Here is an 18,626-nt window from a genome sequence, read left to right as displayed (position 1 = left end):
CAAATGTATTTACTGTTAAGTTTCTGAAATTTTGTATGTGCTGAAACATCACCTGCTCATACTGTGCAACAATCCAAAATAAATATAAAACAGCATCCTTTACATCACTCTTCCTCCATCCCCTTGTCATTGTATCTTTTTAAAGTGTTTTTCACAGGGTGGAATTCAGTGATGTTGCACTGAGCAGCTGGGTTCAGACAGAGGTGGGCGGTGGGGTGTAGGGTGTGAAGATAGTGGGTTTGTAACCTGCAAGTGGAAGTAAAGTCCACATACATCAGATGACATTTAGTTACTGAAATGTCCTATGACTCAGCTACAACTGTAGTATCAAAATCAAAAAGCAGACAGCAAAATCTGCACACTCTAAGATTGCCTGCAGAATCTGATCATCAGTTGCTTTACATACACAGATGTACGCAACGTGTATACAGAAGTACCAATTGCACAAACAAACTTCTTTTTGCTGATTTCCTTCATGTATATACCTTATAAACTTGCAGTAATCCTTCTCTCATGGTTCCTGCCAAACTAGAGTTGGGCATAGGACTTTAAAAATTGAGCCAATGAACTACAACATGTTGGGGTAATGTTAGCAGTTGGCAAATAACATATTCCTGCTGCGGTCTGGACCCTTAGGGAGAAATAACATTGAATCTAATTCTGATGGTGGGAATGGATCTTCATCTGGAAGAAAACATTTAACGTAGATGAACGTCCTGTTATGCACGTGAATGCAGCTGATGCTAAGCATATACAGTCAGCATTAAAGTCACTTGAGCAAGTAAATCCTAAAGCTTCTTTAAAATTGTTAGTGAAGTATAAACCCAGGGGCTATTGATTTAATAATGATAAAATGACTAAATGAAGTACGTGGAAGAATGATGGAACATGTTTATGCTACAGAAACATAGTACGAGATAATTTGGAGTTTTTTTTCCCAAATTGCAGATCTTTGGAATAAGTTGGTGACCATGTAATGACTGTGGTTTCACTGCATATTTTCAAATAAGAGTAAGACGAGTTCCTGAAGGAGGATAACACTGCTGTTTATGTACCGCCTGATCACCATCTTCCTCTGGAATTCATTTTGTTTGCTTTCAATAACAGGAAGCGGAAGTTCCCAGATTCTCTTTTCCTGAATTGAAATAGGATTTTAGTTGTACCTATTATCTTGCCTACCCCAGAAGACTACATGGTTCATGGTGGGCAAGAGTATTAAATGTTGTGTTGCTCAGTTACTATATGCCCGAACAGACTTGATAAGCTTGGTTTTGTTTTAAAGTCTCTCACTTATGACAGGAGCTTAATACATTAAGATGCAGTCTATGAAAAAGACTATGACAAACACTTAAAAGTTGAAATTCTTGCTTCCATTTTTCTTTTACAGTCTTATTTATCAACTGTCCAATGTTTACTGAAAGCATTATTAATATTACAGTTACAAAATACTCCTGTAAACTCCTGACTCATTAATGACTTCCCATCCCTCCACTGGATTCTTGGAAATGCAATGGTCTCCAAAGTTCAAATTTATATTTCTCTGAACCCCTTGCCCGAATCCTTCCAAATCAGGTTCCACCTCAGTCATAGTACTGATGACTCACAAAGTCTCAAATCACATCCTATCACATTCCAAATATATACAAAAAGGAAAATATTAAAAGTTAATGTGGTCCCTTACTGACAGTCAGGAGAAAAAGGAAATGACAGAGAAACAAGCAAGACAAGAAAACCCGGAATAAAGTGGAGAACAAATGGTATAGAGGAAATGAGAAGCTGAAAGAAATTAGCATTCGTGAAAGTACTGAAGAAATTAATGGGACTGAAAGCCAATAAATCCCTAGGACTTGGTAACCTGCATCACAAGGTTTTGAAAGAGGTGGAAGATGATAACCAGTGCAACCCAGTAAAATTCCTTAGATTTCCAGAGTAGTAAGTGTAACCCCACTAAGAAAGCAGGGGAGAAAGTATGGTACTACAGAGCAGTCCACCTGATATTGGTGGTAAAGAAAATGCTAGACCCTGATTATTAAAGGAGTAACAGGGTACATGGAAAACAATAACAAGATTGGGCAGAGTCAACATGAATTTAAGAAATCTGCCAAAATGTAAACAGAAAGGGACAGCCAATGAATGTGTCGTATTTGGACAATCAGAGGCCCGTTAATGAGGTACTACAAGAATTTATCAAAAAAAATTAGAGCACGTGGGATTGAGGGCAACATACAAGTATGGACTGAGGATTGGTTAACAGTCAGAAAACAGTAGGAACAAACTGGTTAATCTATATGGCTGATAATGCAAAGTTGGATAGCAGTGCAAGTTCAGAGATGCAGAAAAGCATTAAGAGAATAGATAGGCTAAGTGAATGTACAAGCATATGGTTGATGGAATGCAGTAAAAAAAGTTAGATCATCCAATTAGATAGTAAAAATAGAAATGCAGAGTACTTTTTTTCCATATGGTAACAGATTTGAAAACACAAGAGTTCCAAGGAGCCTGAACATCCATGTCTACAAATCACTGGAAGCTGACGTGGAGGTAAAGTAAGCAACTGGGAAGGCAAACAGTACTTTGGCCTTTACTCCTGTACTCAAAATCCTCTTGCTTTACTGATTATAAAGGCCCTAGTGAGACTGTGCCCGCAATGCTCTGTACAGGTCCGGGCTCCCTATCTAAGGATATACACAAGAATGAGAGGTGATCTCAATGAAATTTACAAAATTCTTATGGGACTTGAGTGGTTAGATGCAAGCCTGATGTTTCCCTCAGCTGGAGTGCCTAAAACCAAGAGTGAGAGTCTCAAAATAAAGAATCAGCCACTCAGGACAGAGATGAGTAGAAAATTCTTCATCCGCAAAATGCTCTATGTCTGGAGTTCTCCTCACAAGAGGCTCAGTGACTAAGTATATTCAAAGACAGAAACTGATAGTTTTTGGATATTTAAGAAATAGAGGAATATGGAGTTAGTGCAGTAAAGTGATGCTGAGATGAAAGATCAACCTTGATCTTATTGAATGGCGAAGCAAATGACCTACTGCCTCTTCCATTTGTTATATTCTTACCTTCTACATCACTGTGACAAAAGGTAATAAACGTCTTTGATTAAACAGAGAATTGCTTGCAATAAAAATCCTCTTAAACTGTTACCTCTGGAGTTTGAGGGAGAAGTGAGTAGCCTAAAAAGAACAGAAAATGAAAACAAAAATCAAAAAACTAAAAATGCTAGACATCCGATATAAAACAAAAAAAAAATCTGGAAACACTTAGCAGGGTAGGAGGCATCTGTAGAAAGGGAAAAAGAGGTAACACTTCAGGATGAAAATGCTGCATCCAAACTGGAAAAGCATATTTTTGCTTATCTGGTACATAAAGAAACATGACAATTTCAAGATAGTGGAGAGTTGATCAAGCCAGCCAGGCCCCACCAACAAAACTGGACCCCAAAACTCCCACCTTAAGTGTCTTTGTAGTTTTCATGTACATTTTGCTTCTCAGAGCTACCACTTGAAAACATGTTGCCCACCAATGCTCAAACTCTCTCTCACTAATACTTGGGGGAAAAATGTCTATTACTTGAAATTATACAGCTACTTGCCTGTACTAGACAAGCAAAAGTTTCCAAATAAACATTGGGAAGGCCAAAGCAATTAATTATCAGGCCAGCCACTACACCCTTCACCTGGAACACAAGACCATAAGACACAGAAGCAGAATTAGGCCATTGAGTCTGCTCCACGATTTGATCATGGCTGATTTAATTTTTCCCTCTCAGCACCATTCTCCTGCCTTCTACCCATAACCTTTGACGCCCTTACTAATCAAGAACCTATCAACCTCCACTTTAATTATACCCAATACACAGAGGTCTGTGGCAATAAATTTCACAGATTCACCACCCTCTGGCTATAGAAATTCATCGTCATCTCTGTTCTAAAGGGACGTCCTTCTATTCTGATGCCGTGCCCTCTGGTCCTAGATTCTCCCACTACTGGAAACATCCTTTCCACATCCACTATCCAAGCCTTTCCATATTCGGTAGGTTTCAATGAGATTTCCCCCTCATCCTTCTAATTTCCAGCAAGTACAGGCCCAGAGCCATCAAATGCTCCTTGCATGTTAATTATTTCATTCCCAGGATCATTCTTGTAAACCTCCTCTGGACCCTCCAATGCCATCCTTCTTTAGATATGGGGCCCAAAACTGCTCACAATACTCCAAAAAATAATGTGGTCTGATCAACGCATTATATCCTTGCTTTTATATTCTAGTCCTCTCGAAATGAATGTTAACATTGCATTTGCCTTCCTTACTACCGACTCAACCTGCAAGTTAATCTTTAGGGAATCTTGCACTGGGACTCCCAAGTCCCTTTTCACCTCAGATTTCTGAATTCGCTCCCAGTTAAGAAAATAGTCTACACTTCCCTATGCTGTATTCCATCTGCCACTTCCTTGCCCATTCTACCAATCTGTCCAAATCCTTCTGCAGACTCCCTGCTTCCTGCCCCTCCACCTATCTTTGTATCATCTTTGTATCAATTCCATCATCCAGGTCATTAACATACAATGTATAAAGTAGCAAACATAACACTGACCCACGAGGAACACCCTAGTCACCGGCAGCCAACCAGAAAAGGCCCCCTTTATTCCCACACGTAACATCATGTCAGTAATGTCGCATCACTCTGCCTTGATCTCACTTCATCTGCTAATGAAAGCCTCATGTACTTATAAGAGCATGTAAGTAAATGTACTTCTCCTATCTTTCATAAACTTAACTTCTCTAAATCTCTTTTGCTTGTATCTCGACTCCCATCTTGTTCAACTATCACTTGCTTATCACAGCCAAATTTCCAATGTTTGTCACTGGCTTTCTAACTTCCTGCAGCTCAATTACCATCTGACATATCTGCATTCCACCAATTTCAGTCTCTTGCATATCTTCGATTTTAATTTGCTCCACCATTAGCAGCTGTGCCTTAAGATTTTAGTCATCTGCTCCCTCAAGAGGCTTAATGTGAAATTTTTGTTGGTAACGCTTCCTTGAAGCATATTGCATTTGAGGTGTTTGATAAATACAAGTTGTTGTGGAACAAAGAACGGTCCAGGTTCCATCCAATATCTGATCTTGCAATTTAATTCACTAAATTTAAATTATACTACCATTTCTACTGTTGTACTCCACAAAATCAGCATATTCATTGAGCCCAAGGAGGTCCAAGAAATATCTTTTCACTTCTTGTTTAATTGCAACCTTAACTCCACTGAAATTTCAAAGTGAGTATATATACCTATTCTAATACAAGAGGAGAATTAATCAAGTGAGATCTAATAAAAATGTAATGTAGATACAAGTCATCCTTCAAATCACAGCGAATTAAAAGATCACATAGGTTCTTTAAATTTTCTTTTAATTTCATTTAAAGATTAACTTTAAAGAAAGCTAACCCTGAGAATAGCTATTAAATTGGGCAAAAATGCCACTGAAGTACAAGGTCAGACAAAACAAGCCACATATCAAGATCCCCACAGTCAAGGCAAACATGCTCACATTTCAAATATTTTCATCTTGTTTGCATCTATTGATATTATTTAATGGAAACACTAAGTCCAATTCTGAACACCAAAGAACTAATTGCTAGAATGATCTGAATAACAGATTAAAAATTTGATTTTATACCCCATTTAATGCCAACAATTCATGTTTTCTCCTGGATTCCTATTGAACAGTTTCAAAGTTCCTTTATACCATACTTGGTCAAACATTGCCTTGATTAAGGACAGGCACTTTCATCCCACATCCAGGTTTCAGCTTCTCATCACAGCTTTGAACCAAGCAAAACCCAAAATGACATTCGGTGAACAGGTTACTGGTGATAAGTGCACTTGATAGTACTGTCAGTGATAAGTTATATCACTGCCAACGATTGACATTGGTGATAATTAATCAGGTTGTATTTGTCCTGCTTTTGGTGAACAGACATACATTAGCAATTTTTCACATTGTCAGTCAGGTACATACCAACGTTACAACAACATTTGAATAGTTAGGCTAGAGTATGGTTAGTTTTGCAATGCATGTCTTCAGTACTAAGCCGGGAAGCTGTCTCGTCCCACAGGCTTTGCTCCAAGCCATTTCTTCATATCACTTGGAATGAATTGGCTGAAGACAGGCTTCTTTAATGTAGATCTTAGGAGGAAGCCAAGACAGATCATCCACTCAGCGCTTCTGGCTGAATATGGCCGTGAATGCATCAAGTCCTGTCCTAGCACACACAGGTTGTGCCACACCAGCGTCAAGGTTGGAGCTGTTTTTGGATCTTCCTCTTCTTGTTAGCTGTTTAATTACCCACCACCATTCACAATTAGCTGTGGCAGGACTGCAGGGCTTTTATCTGATTCATTGGCTCCATCTAATGCATGTTTTTTTTAATTCAAAAAATTGTTTAATGTGCACGTTGCCGTGTTACAGTTACACCAGGTTGGCACTGCATATTTACATATGCTTGTCACAGTTCTCAAATACCTTTCTGCACTCTTCATTGAACAGGGATTGATTCCCCAATTCAATAGTAATGCTAGCACAAAGGATATGGAATAGCCTGGAGCTTACAGATTGTGGTGATATACATTTCTGCTACAGATGGTTCACAACCCGATGGTCAATGTCCTTGGTGTGAAGATTGGTCTGTATGCCAAGTTATCCTCCTGGAGAATCAGTTAAATCAATGCTACCATACACTGATGTATCCATGAATCATTGAAATTCCCCATCAGAATATATTCTTTTGTTATGCTTCTTCCACTGGAGGAGGATAGTGGTGTTATTTAGGAGAGGTTTCCTTGCCCATGTTTGAGAATTCATGGAGGCAATATTAAAAGGGCCCCCAGGGTTACTTTCTCCCACTTGTAAGCCCAATGACACCTGGAGTAGTGGGTCTTTTCCACCAGAGGATTGTGATGGAGGAGTCTGGCATATTGTAAAGTATTATCCCATTGGCTGAACACAGATGGCAAAAGAAAACTCCATGAACTAAAGAAGAGTTGGGTGGAAAGAACAAAGGAGGTCCAACAACTCACTGACATCCATAATGTTTGGAGATTCTCCAAAACAGTCAAGGCCATCGATGGCCCAAACTTCCAAGGGCTACAAACTGAGAGCCAAGACAAAGACTAAATTACAAGCGCAGTAAGGCTTTCAGTGCCTGCTGGAAGAAACACTTTAAAAAAAAGCTTCCTGAACAGTGACTCCATCCTTGATGCGAGTGACCTTGACCCCACTCTATGCAAAAAATCCATACCAGTTTTGCTGCCATCAATAACCAGAAGTCAAAAGGGCCATGTGCCAGTTGGAAAAACAACAAAGCTTCTGGATCAGACAGGATCTCTGCAGATGTTAAGAGACTGGGCAGAAAGGAACTTCAGCCGAATCAAGTGCAGAACCTCACCTCCATGTTTGATTTGTCTGGGTAGGGAAACCTCTAAGACACAGTAATCATACTCACCTTTGAAACAGGATGCAAATCTAACTAAATAACTGGAAATCTACCCCTTAACATGTCATTGCTAGAGGCCCTCCTTGACCACCACTTTCCAGTGACCAAGAAGCTACTCCCATATCAGAAGTGTGGATTCTATTCACCTGGAAGCATATTGGACATAATCTTCACATGACAACTTCAAGACAAATAAAGGGAAGCATTTTACACAAGTTTTTGATTCCATATATCGAGGGGACTATGGACCATCCTTTTCAAATTTGACTGCCTGCAGAAATTCATTTCCACCTTATGTATTTCATGATAGCACATAATTTATTGCCTTAACCAAGGAGGCCAAACAGCCATAATCCCAGTGCATACTGGTATCATCACCACATTCTTGCCACAATACTACTCTTCATTGCCAATAAACTTCCCAGTGAAATATAGGCCAGTTAGCCCGACTTCAGTGGTCGATAAGATTTTAGAGTCCATTACTGAGGATGAGGTTTCAGTTTCAGGGCACTTGGAAGCACATGATAAAATAGGCCTAAGTCATCATGGTTTCCTTAAGAGATCTTGCCTGACAAATCTGTTGAAATTCTTTGAGGAAGTAACAGGCAGGATAGACAAAGGACAGTCAGTGGATGTTGTTTACTCAGGGGTTGGTTTTGGGTCTGCTATTTTGCACAGTATATGTTAATGATCTGGATGATGAAATTGATGGCTTTGTGGCCAAGTTTGTGGATGATACAAAAGATAGGTGAAGGGGTAGGTAGGGATGAGGAAGCAGGGAGTCTGTAGAAGGGCTTGGACAGGTTGGGAGATTGGGCAAAGAAGTGGCAAATGAAATACTGTGTAGGGAAGTGTACAGTCATGCACCTTGGTAGAAGGAATAAGGCATGGACTATCTTCTAAACTCAGAGAGAATTCAAAAGGACTTGGGAATCCTAGTGCAAGATTCCCTAAAAGTTAACTTGCAGGTTGAATCAGTACTAAGGAAGACAAATGCAATGTTAGCATTCACTACGAGAGGACTAGAATATGAAAGCAAGGATGTAATGCTGAGCCTTTATAAGGCATTGGTCAGACTGCATTTAGCATATTGTGAGCAGTTTTGAGCCCCATATCTAAGGATGTGCTGGCATTGGAGAGGGTTTACGAGAATGATCCCAGGGATGAAAGGGTTAACATATAAGGAGCATTTGATGGCTCTGGGCCTGTATTCGTTGGAATTGAGAAGAATTAGGGGTGGGGTAGAGGGGAATCTCATTGAAACCTACCGAATATGGAAAGTCCTGGATAGAATGGACGTGGAGAGGATGTTTCTAGTAGTGGAAGAGTCTAGGACCAGAGGGCACAGCCTCAAAATAAGAGGATATCCCTTTAGAACTGAGATGAGGAGGAATTTCTTTAGCCAGAGGATGGTGAATCTGCGGAATTCACTGCCACAGACGTCTGTGGAGGCCAAGTCACTGGGTATATCTAAAGCAGAGATTGATAGGTTCTTGATTAGTAAGGGCATCAAAGGTTATGGGGAGAAGGCAGGAGAATGGGGTTGAGGGAGAAAAATAAATTTGCCATGATCAAATGGCAGAGCAGACTCGCTGGGCCAAATGGCCTAATTCTGCTCCTATGTCTTATGGTCTTATGAAATGAACTTAATCTCAGTCATTGGGTTGCAGTATAGAGACAACACTTGCATACATGCATATTCAAAGGCTGAAGTCGTCACTGACTCATCCACTGAAGCATACAAGGAAACAAGTCTTGCGGAAAATATCTGCAAATCAGAAGGCTTTCCCCATCTGCTCCTGCTCTACCATACCATCCGTTGACAGAAAAATCCATAAGACCAAGGAAAGAGTGGACCCTTTCCTATAATCACCAGTGCAATTTCTCAGAGAAGGCAGACAATGATACCAGAATTCACCATTGCCTGCAGTGAAGCAGCACAGCATTTTGTTGCCTCGAAGAAAAGCATGTTTGGAAATCAAAATTACAAACCCAGCACAACATTCACGGTATACTGGGTAGCAGTGTTCCTTGCCAGCCTATAAGTATCTAAGACGTGGACTATCAACAGGCATCTCAAAGCACTGGCAAAATACTACTAATGCCATCTCCACAAAATCCTCCAAATACATTGTTAAGATAAGCACACCAGTGTTGGCATTCTATGCAAAGCCAATATCCTTTACATCAAGGCCCTTATTACACTCAGTCACTTCATCTACATGCCTGAAACAAGACTCCCAAAGCAGACAGTATTGTTGGAGATTACCGTGTAGACAGATGAAAACAGAATAGTACAGTACAGGAACAGGCCTGTTGCTCCACAATGCTGTTTGAACTAATTAAGTTAATGATGCCTAATACACTAACCCCTTCCGCCTGCACATGGTCCTTATCCCTCCATTCTCTGCATATTCACGTGCCTACCTAAGAGTCTCTTGAATGCTTCTATCATATCTACCTCCATCACCACTCCTGGTAGTGCATTCCAGGCAACCATCACTGTGTGGGGGAAAAAAAAACTTGCCCTGCATATCTCCTTTGAACTTTCCCCCTCTCACCTTAAATGCATGCCCTCTAGTATTAGATATTTCAACCCTGGGAAACAGATACCAGCTACTTGGGGGCGGCACAGTAGCATAGCGGTTAGCGCAACGCTATTGCAGCGCCAGCGATAAGGGTTTGATTCCCGTCGCTGTCTGCAAGGAGTTTGTACGTTCTCCCCACGTCTGCATGGGTTTCCTCCGGGTGCTCCGGTTTCCTCCCACATTGCAAAGATGTACAGGTAGGTTAATTTGGGTTTAAGATGGGCGGCACGGATTCGTTGGGCCGGAAAGGCCTGTTACCACGCTGTAAATAAAATTTTTTTTAAAAATTAAAATTTAATTTACTCTATCTATGCCTCCCATAATTTTATAAACTTCTGTCAGGTCTTCCCACAGCCCCCAGCACTCCAGAAAAAACAACCCTAGTTTTTCCAATCTCTCCTTATAGTACCTACCCTCTAATCCAGGCAGTATCCTGGTAAAAGATTCAAGGATGTTCTCAAAGCCTTCTAGAAAAATCTCCACCAACCCTCTTGAATTCCTGGTCCATGGCCATTCAAGTGAAAAAGGAACATTCAGGATAGCACTGAGTACCTTGAGTCTATTCATAAGGAGCAAACAGAAGCCCAGCACAAGTGCTTGTGGGAGCAGACCATCTCCTAAACTATTCACCTATAGCAGAGCACGTTGGCCTCATCAGTTGCTTCAGGGCTGACAGAACTGAAGTGAAAGCAAGTCATCCTTGAACCTGATGAATCACCTAAAGAGTTGGCTGCAATTAAAACAATAAAAAAAAGGAAATAAAAATAAAAAAAAGACTCTAAAGATGGCACACAGTATTATACAAGTGAACATTTATTGCCCTGGAGTCAGTTAGATCAGCATTTTTAACCCTTGCAAATCTATTATTCAAAGGCAATGAAGTTAAATATTTCAGAATTTTAATTGATAAGGGACTTGACTAATAAATACAGTTGCTTCCTTGGTGCCTGACTAGGAAATATGGATTTTCTGATCTTTTTCCATTGGTTATTTTAAGTGCCAGGCATTTTAGTATGCATCTCCCTTGTAAAATTTTATACCAAAGACCAAATTTATATAGTACTCAGTCTGAATGAAATTGGTGCCTTGTTAGCTGAAGGTCATTTTTTATTTAAATCCACAAATCAGTAACTAAGTTCAAAAGACTTTCAACAATTATCTTGACTCTATAAGTGTTCATTGTTTTGCATTTACTCCTTTATTATTTACACATGGAACTTTATTCAAATTTTGTCTTTTTGCTTCTGGTACATGTATTGACCTCTGCGCTTCATTTACTCTATTCACAATGCTATCAATACAGATTATCTGTTTTGATTTTTTTAAATTTTGCAGAAATAAAATGGTATTTGCTTTCTTTTTCAATCTTTTTATTAGTTTTCAAATTAATAGAGATTAATATATCAATGTTTATACATGTAATACAAAGAGATCAGGAGAACAATCATGACATGGACAATCATAAAGAACAATAAAGTATAAAAAAATCTGTAAATCCAACGACCTGTTAGTGAATGAATATAATATAAAAGAAAAAGATTTATTATAAAATATAAAAGAAAGAAAAAAATCCCCAAAACAATAAGAAAAATTATAAACAATACATCAAACCAAACTAAACTAAAGAAAAAAAAATCAAAAAAAGACAGAAAAAAAAACTGGACTAAAATTTCTCAATAGAAACAGAGCAATATTATGTCGTCAACTCCGTTCCTCTAAATTGAAAGGTTATTATAAGGGGATCTATATCATGTGAAAATATTGAATAAATGGACTCCAAACTTCCTCAAATTTAAGCAAAGGATCAACAGTACCACTCTTGGTATTGGTATATTATTGTCACTTGTACTGAGGTACAGTGAAAAACTTGTCTTACAAACCGATCTTACAGGTCAATTCATTACACAGTGCAGTTACATCAAGTTAGTATAGAGTGCATTGATGTAGTACAGGTAAAAAAAATAACAGTACAGAGTAAAGTGTCACAGCTACAGAGAAAGCACAGTACAATAAGGTGCAAGGTCACAAGGTAGATCGTGAGGTCATAGGTCATAGTCCATCTCATTGTATAGGGGAACTGTTCAATAGTCTTATCACAGTGGGGTAGAAGCTGTCCTTAAGTCTGGTGGTACGTGCCCTCAGGCACCTGTATCTTCTACCCGATGGAAGAGGAAAGAAAAGAGAGAATGTCCCAGGTGGGTGGGGTCTTTGATTATGCTAGCTGCTTCACCAAGGCAGCGGGAGGTAAAGACAGAGTCCAAGGAGAGGAGACTGGTGTCCATAATGCGCTGGGCTGTGTCCACAACTCTCTGCAGCTTCTTGCGGTCTTCGGCAGAGCAGTTGCCATACCAAGCCGTGATACATCCTGATAGGATGCTTTTTATGGTGCATTGGTAAAAGTTGGTGAGAGTCAAAGGGGACACTCCTAATTTTTTCCAAGTTTAAACACGATATAGTTTGAGAGAACCATTGAAAAGTAGTAGGGGGTATTGGATCCTTCCATCTAAGCAAAATGGATCATTTGGCCATTAAAGTAACAAAGGCAACCATACGGTTAGCGGAGGCAGATAGATGGCCAGATTCTATCCTCGGTAAACCAAAAATTGCAGTGATAGGATGAGGTTGTAAATCAATCTTCAATACATTTGAAATAATGTTAAAAATATCTTTCCAATATTTTTCCAAAAGAGGACAGGACCAAAACATATGTGTCAAAGAAGCCACATTCGATTTACACGTGTCACATATAGGATTTATATGTTGATAAAATCAAGCTAGCTTATCTTTTGACATATGGGTCCTGTGAACTACCTTAAACTGTATCAAAGAATGTCTGGCACACATTGAAGATGTATTAACTAAATGAAGAATTTTCTTCCAAGTCTCTGTAGGTATAGATGTCTGGAGTTCACTTTCCCATTCATTCTTAATTTTGTCCAGTGGTTCTGAACGAATTTTCATAATTAAATCATAAATTATTGCTATCAAGCCCTTCTGACAAGGATTAAAATCAAAAATTTTTTCCGTAATTTCAGTTTTGTAAGGTGTGGGAAAAGAGGGTATAGTAGCTTTTAGAAAATTTCTAATCTGCAAATATCAAAAAAAGTGTGATCTAGGCAAATTGTATTGGTTAGACAATTGTTCAAAAGATGAAAAACAGTTATCAATGAATAAATCACGAAAACATACTATTCCCTTCCTTTTCCATATGGAAAAAACTGAGTCAACTCTGGATGGATGAAAGAAAAAATTAGATTGAATGGGACTTGATAGATTAAATTTATTCAATCCAAAAAATTTACAAAATTGAAACCTTATTCGTATTGTATGTTTAACAATTGGGTTATTCATATGTTTACTTAATTTGGTAAGTGCAAAAGGGAGTGGAGCTCCTAAAATAGAAACTAATGAAAATTCAAGTACTGATTGGGACTCAAGGAGTACCAATTTGGGGCATTGAATTACATCTGAATCTTGTATCCAAAAAATTAAATATCTAATATTGATTGCCCAATAATATAATCTAAAGTTAGGCAAGGCCATACCACCATCCTCTTTTAGTTTTTGTAAATGTTTCTTACTTAGCCTTGGGTTTTTATTCTGCCAAATATATGAAAGAATTTTAGAATCAATAGTGTCAAAAAAAGATTTCGGAACAAAAGTCCGCTTGAAATAAATATGAAAATTTTGGTAAAATATTCATCTTGCCCGCATTAATTCGGCCTACCAATGATAGAGACAGTGGGGACCATTTCGTAAATAATTGTTTAACATGGTCAATTAAAGGCAGTAGATTAGCTTTAAATAAGTCCTTATGTCTCCTAGTAATTTTAACACCTAAATACATAGTCAGTTACCAATCTAAAAGGTAATTGGCTATAAATTGGGATTTGCATATTTAATGGAAATAGTTCACTCCTATTAAAATTTAATCTATAGCCGGTATTTGCTTTTGATTAATCTATAAATTACGCAGAAGGTTTTTTCAACTACGGTCAAATAATTCAAGGACACAGCCATACTATTTGAAAGAATGGATTGCTTTCTGGATGAGTTTATCATCAACGCCAAAGCTAACATCAACACCTCTGCCGACCAATGTGCCTTCTAAGCTAGTCCCATTTGCTTGCATTTGGTCCATATCCCTCTAAACCTTTCCTATTCATGAATCTGTCAATGTTTTTTTTAGAAAACATTGCAGTTACACCCATCTCTACCACTTCCTCTGGCAGCTCATTCCATATAACCCACCACCTTCTGTGAAGAAACTTGCCCCTCAGGATTTCCTTTAAACTTTTCCCCTCTCACCATAAACCAATGCCCTCTACTTTTAGACTCCCCTACCCTGGGAAAAAGACTTGTGACCATTCACCTTACCTCTGCCCCCATGAAAACAGTACCAGCCTGTCCAGTCTCATCTTAGAACTCAAGTCCTTCAGTCCATGCATTATCCTTGTGAACCCTCCCACCCTCTAGCTTAAATCACATCCTTCCTATAGTATGGCGACCAGAACTGCACACAATATTCTAGGTGTGGTCTCGCCAATGTCCTATACAGTTGTAACGTGACATCTTACGAAGGCAAATGTGCCATACGTCATCTTCACCTGTCTACTGGTTGTCGCCACTTTCAGGGAACTATATACATGTATCCCAAAGACACTCTGTTCTATAACATTCCCCAAGACCCTGTCATTTACTGCACAAGTCCTGCCCTGGTTTAACTTCCCAAAATTCATCACTTCGCACTGCCATTCCTCACCCACTTTCCCAGTTGATCTCAATCCTACTGTAACCTTAGACAACCTCCTTCAGTACCCAAAACACCACCAATTTTGGTGTTATCTGCAAACCTACTAATCATGCCACCTAAATTTTCCTCCAAATTTTAAGATACCTAACAAACATAAGGGGACACAGCACCAATCCCTGAGGCACACCACTGGTCATAGGCCTCCAATTTGAAAAACAACCCTCCACTATCACCCTTTGATTCCCAAATCTTTCCACCAAACCAATTTTTTTATCCAATTGGCTAGCTCACCCCAGATCCCACATGACCTCACACTCTGGACCAATCTACCATGGAGGACCTTGTTAAAAGCCTTGCTAAAAGTTCCTGTAGACAAAATCAACCACCCTGTCCTCATCAATCCTCGGTTACTTATTCAAAAAAATTCAATTCACAAGACACAATTGCCCATGTAGTAAATAAATATTTATCAGGACAACCAAATGTCATGGAACGATTGTAATTTTAAGTGGTTGACTTTAATCGACCCTTTCTATCATCAGGCTGAACTTGGGTGCAGCTTTACAACCACACCAACAAATGCAATACTCACATGCACAAACTAATGCTACGACGATTCGCTGAAAAAACAATGAATAAAAGGAACTGCTAAGTTTTGCATTACGAATAAGAATGCAAATAGCTAAAAATTGCTTAAATCATTCATCATGAAATACTCTGCTGTACAACGAAGAGTTCAAGGCAATGCAAATCAAGAAATATTCATAACACATCTTTATGAATGAGTCAGAGCAAGTCAATTTGAGAGATGTCATTACTCCGAAGGGAGGCTCAATATTTACAAATATTGTGTGTACCTCTACTCAACCCACATTCTTCAAAAGAATGTTGCTGGAAACACAACTTTTGTTAGAATATAATGCCTCACATTATATTTTGGAACCTGATCTGGCAGTTTCTACTTAGACTGTTAGATAATTACTGAATAAACTTACAAGTAAATAGCTTCTAAACCCATTTATATATCTGACCATAGCATGAGCAGGCTTATACATATTGCAAAAACAAAACTATGCTCCTTACCATAATCAAGTAACAGAAATTAAAAATCCCAAAATAAATGTAACTAAAGCAAATTTTAGGTTTAATGCAAGTTTGTGAACTGCTCAGAAATCAGATACACAACTTCACAATGTGGATCTAACAACAAGTCCATGCTGGAAATGTGAACCAAAAACAGAAAATACTGGAAATACTCAACAGTTCAAGTAGCATATGTGGTGAAAGAAACATGTCATCTTTCATCACACCTGGAAAAACAAGCGAGAAAAAAAACTGTTTTAAGTTGCCAGAAGGGAGGAGGGGTGGAGAAAACAAAGGGAATCATTGTCTTTTATTTCAGATTTCCAGCAACTGCTCTGTTCTATATTTCACAGGTCCAGCATTGTGCCTCATCTATCCTCACTTATCTCCCACTACTTATAACTCCTCCAGACAGACCAGCTATGATTAATAAAACATCACACTTCCATCAACAGCTATTTGCGCAATCCAAATTCTATAGGTCTCCACCCTCTCTCAGACACTTACTTTGTTCTCTCGACCTGAAGACATTTTATCAGAACTGAGAAAAAAGTTATCAAAATGAAATGTTATCCTATTTCTCTCTCCACAGATGTTGCCTACCAGCTGAGTATTTCCAGAATTTTGTTTTTACTTATGCCATGGAGGCTTGCTGCACTATTATTCTAATTATGCAATCCATTTAAGTTTGCGTACACAACAGATGTAGACTACATGCAAGTCACTCACTTATAACTTTTGTAAAAAGGAGAGAGCTTGGCCCAACAGTAGAAAAGGCCAGGTGTTGAACTCAAACCTAATCTTATCCAATGGACAACTTTGTAGTAATGTACAGCACTGGAAGTCATTCAATGCTACTGAACTTAAAAATGCAAATGTGTGGAAGCTGGATTTCAACTTGGCTGTGACAATAAATATAATTCCCCGAAAGCGACAACACAGGTAGATAGAACACTGAAGGAGGTGAATGGTAGGAGGAAGAGTATGGTAGGTGTATGATAAAGGAGGCCTTCATCAGACAGGGCATTGAGTGAGCTACAAAAATGTGCTAGTGGGTAGAGGTGATGGCAACTTTAGTTTATTCAATTGCACTGGTAGGGGAATTTCAAGATTTTTCCTAAAGAACTCATTTGTTTTGATGGACATTATCAATTTTGATAGAAATACTCAATGTTCACATTTTCTCCCCAGTAATTTTTTCCTTCAAGTAGTGATAGTGAAGAAGATTGCCCAAGGTTATAAACGGGACACAGATCAGCTGGAAAGTTAAACAGAGTGGAGGCACATGAAATTTAATCCAGACAATTTGTGAGGTAATGCACTTTGGGAAGTCAAATTCTGATTAGACAGAGTAAATGGCAGAGAACTTAGGAGCATTAACATATAAAGGGGCAAGTACATAGCTCATTGAAAGTGGTGACACTAAAGAGGATCATAAAATTATGAGAGGCAGAGGTCAGATAAATAAGAGTATTTTCCCCAGGACAGAGAACTACAGGGAACAGGTTTAAGGTGAGAAGAGAGAAATTTAAAAGGAGATACGAGGAGTAAGTTTTCCCACAAAGAGGTTGGTGGTTATCTGGAACAAGCTGCCAGAGGTGGTGATAAAGGCAGATACAACTACATTTAAGAAACATTTGGACAGGTACTTAGAGGGGGAGAGGGATACACGGGACCAATGAAGGCAAATGGGATTAGCATAGACAGGCATTACAGTTGGCATGGACGAAGTAGGCCAGAAGTACCCATTTCTGTGCTTTACAATTTTATGATTTCTGTAATGTTCACGTACTGCCATCTCCAATTCTCTGGAAAAGAGAAAAAGCAAGTGACTTCTTGAAAAGTTCTCCACTACTTATCAAATAAACTAAATTAGCACACCACCACCTCTTCTCACTAACACTTTATGATAGTGCACTCAAATAACAATTACTTTTATGCAGCAGACTACATGGTCACAGCCAAGTCAATGCCCAGCTTCCACATACTTGCATTTTCAAGTCCAGTATGAGCAAATTTTTGCCCAATATCTTGCCTATGTAAACTGGAAATGGGAAAACCCAATTAAAGATCTCTTACCATGTGTGACTAAGCATCTGAATAATATCACTGAGCTTTCAAGAGACTCCTCAAAAAAGTCAGACTCACAGAACACAGAAAGAGACCCTTCAAGTCCTTGCCAACTATCAAGTATCTATTTACAATAATACACACATCAGAGGGAAATTCTTGTGACCAAATAGCCTACTGACCTATATTCCATGGGACGTGGGAAGACACTGGAACAGCTGAAGTCTGGTCACAGAAAAACCTTCAAACACAGACCGCACTGGAGGTCAGAATTGAATCCAAGTTGCTGTGGCTGCGAGACTCTACTAGATGCATCATTATTAAAATCTGTTACAATCCCCTCCCATGACAGATCGCCGGAGCGTGGCGACACGTTGCAAGCTGCTCTCTACAGATCTACTCATTACCTTTTACTATAATCGTTCTACACTTTTAAATTTAAACTCTATGTCACTATCACGAATAATTTTCTTTTAAATCTTCTAACAGGGCTGGCAGTGACCTCGCACTTTATTGTACTGCAGTCTCTCTGTAGCTGTGACACTTTACTCTGTACTACATCAATGCACTCTGTACTTACTCAATGTAACTGCACTTTGTAATGAATTGACCTGTACAATTGGTTTGTCAGACA

General features: G+C 38.9%; 1 protein-coding gene across 3 annotated transcripts in view; it reads right to left on the bottom strand.

Moving 5' to 3' along the window:
* smurf2 (SMAD specific E3 ubiquitin protein ligase 2) overlaps window positions 1-18,626 on the bottom strand; it is a 206,396-nt gene that overhangs the window by 153,421 nt on the left and 34,349 nt on the right. The window lies entirely within an intron of this gene.

Source organism: Pristis pectinata, chromosome 18, assembly GCF_009764475.1.
Source record: "Pristis pectinata isolate sPriPec2 chromosome 18, sPriPec2.1.pri, whole genome shotgun sequence".
Classification (NCBI taxonomy): domain Eukaryota; kingdom Metazoa; phylum Chordata; class Chondrichthyes; order Rhinopristiformes; family Pristidae; genus Pristis; species Pristis pectinata.
This window is presented reverse-complemented; position numbering and strand designations above follow the sequence as displayed.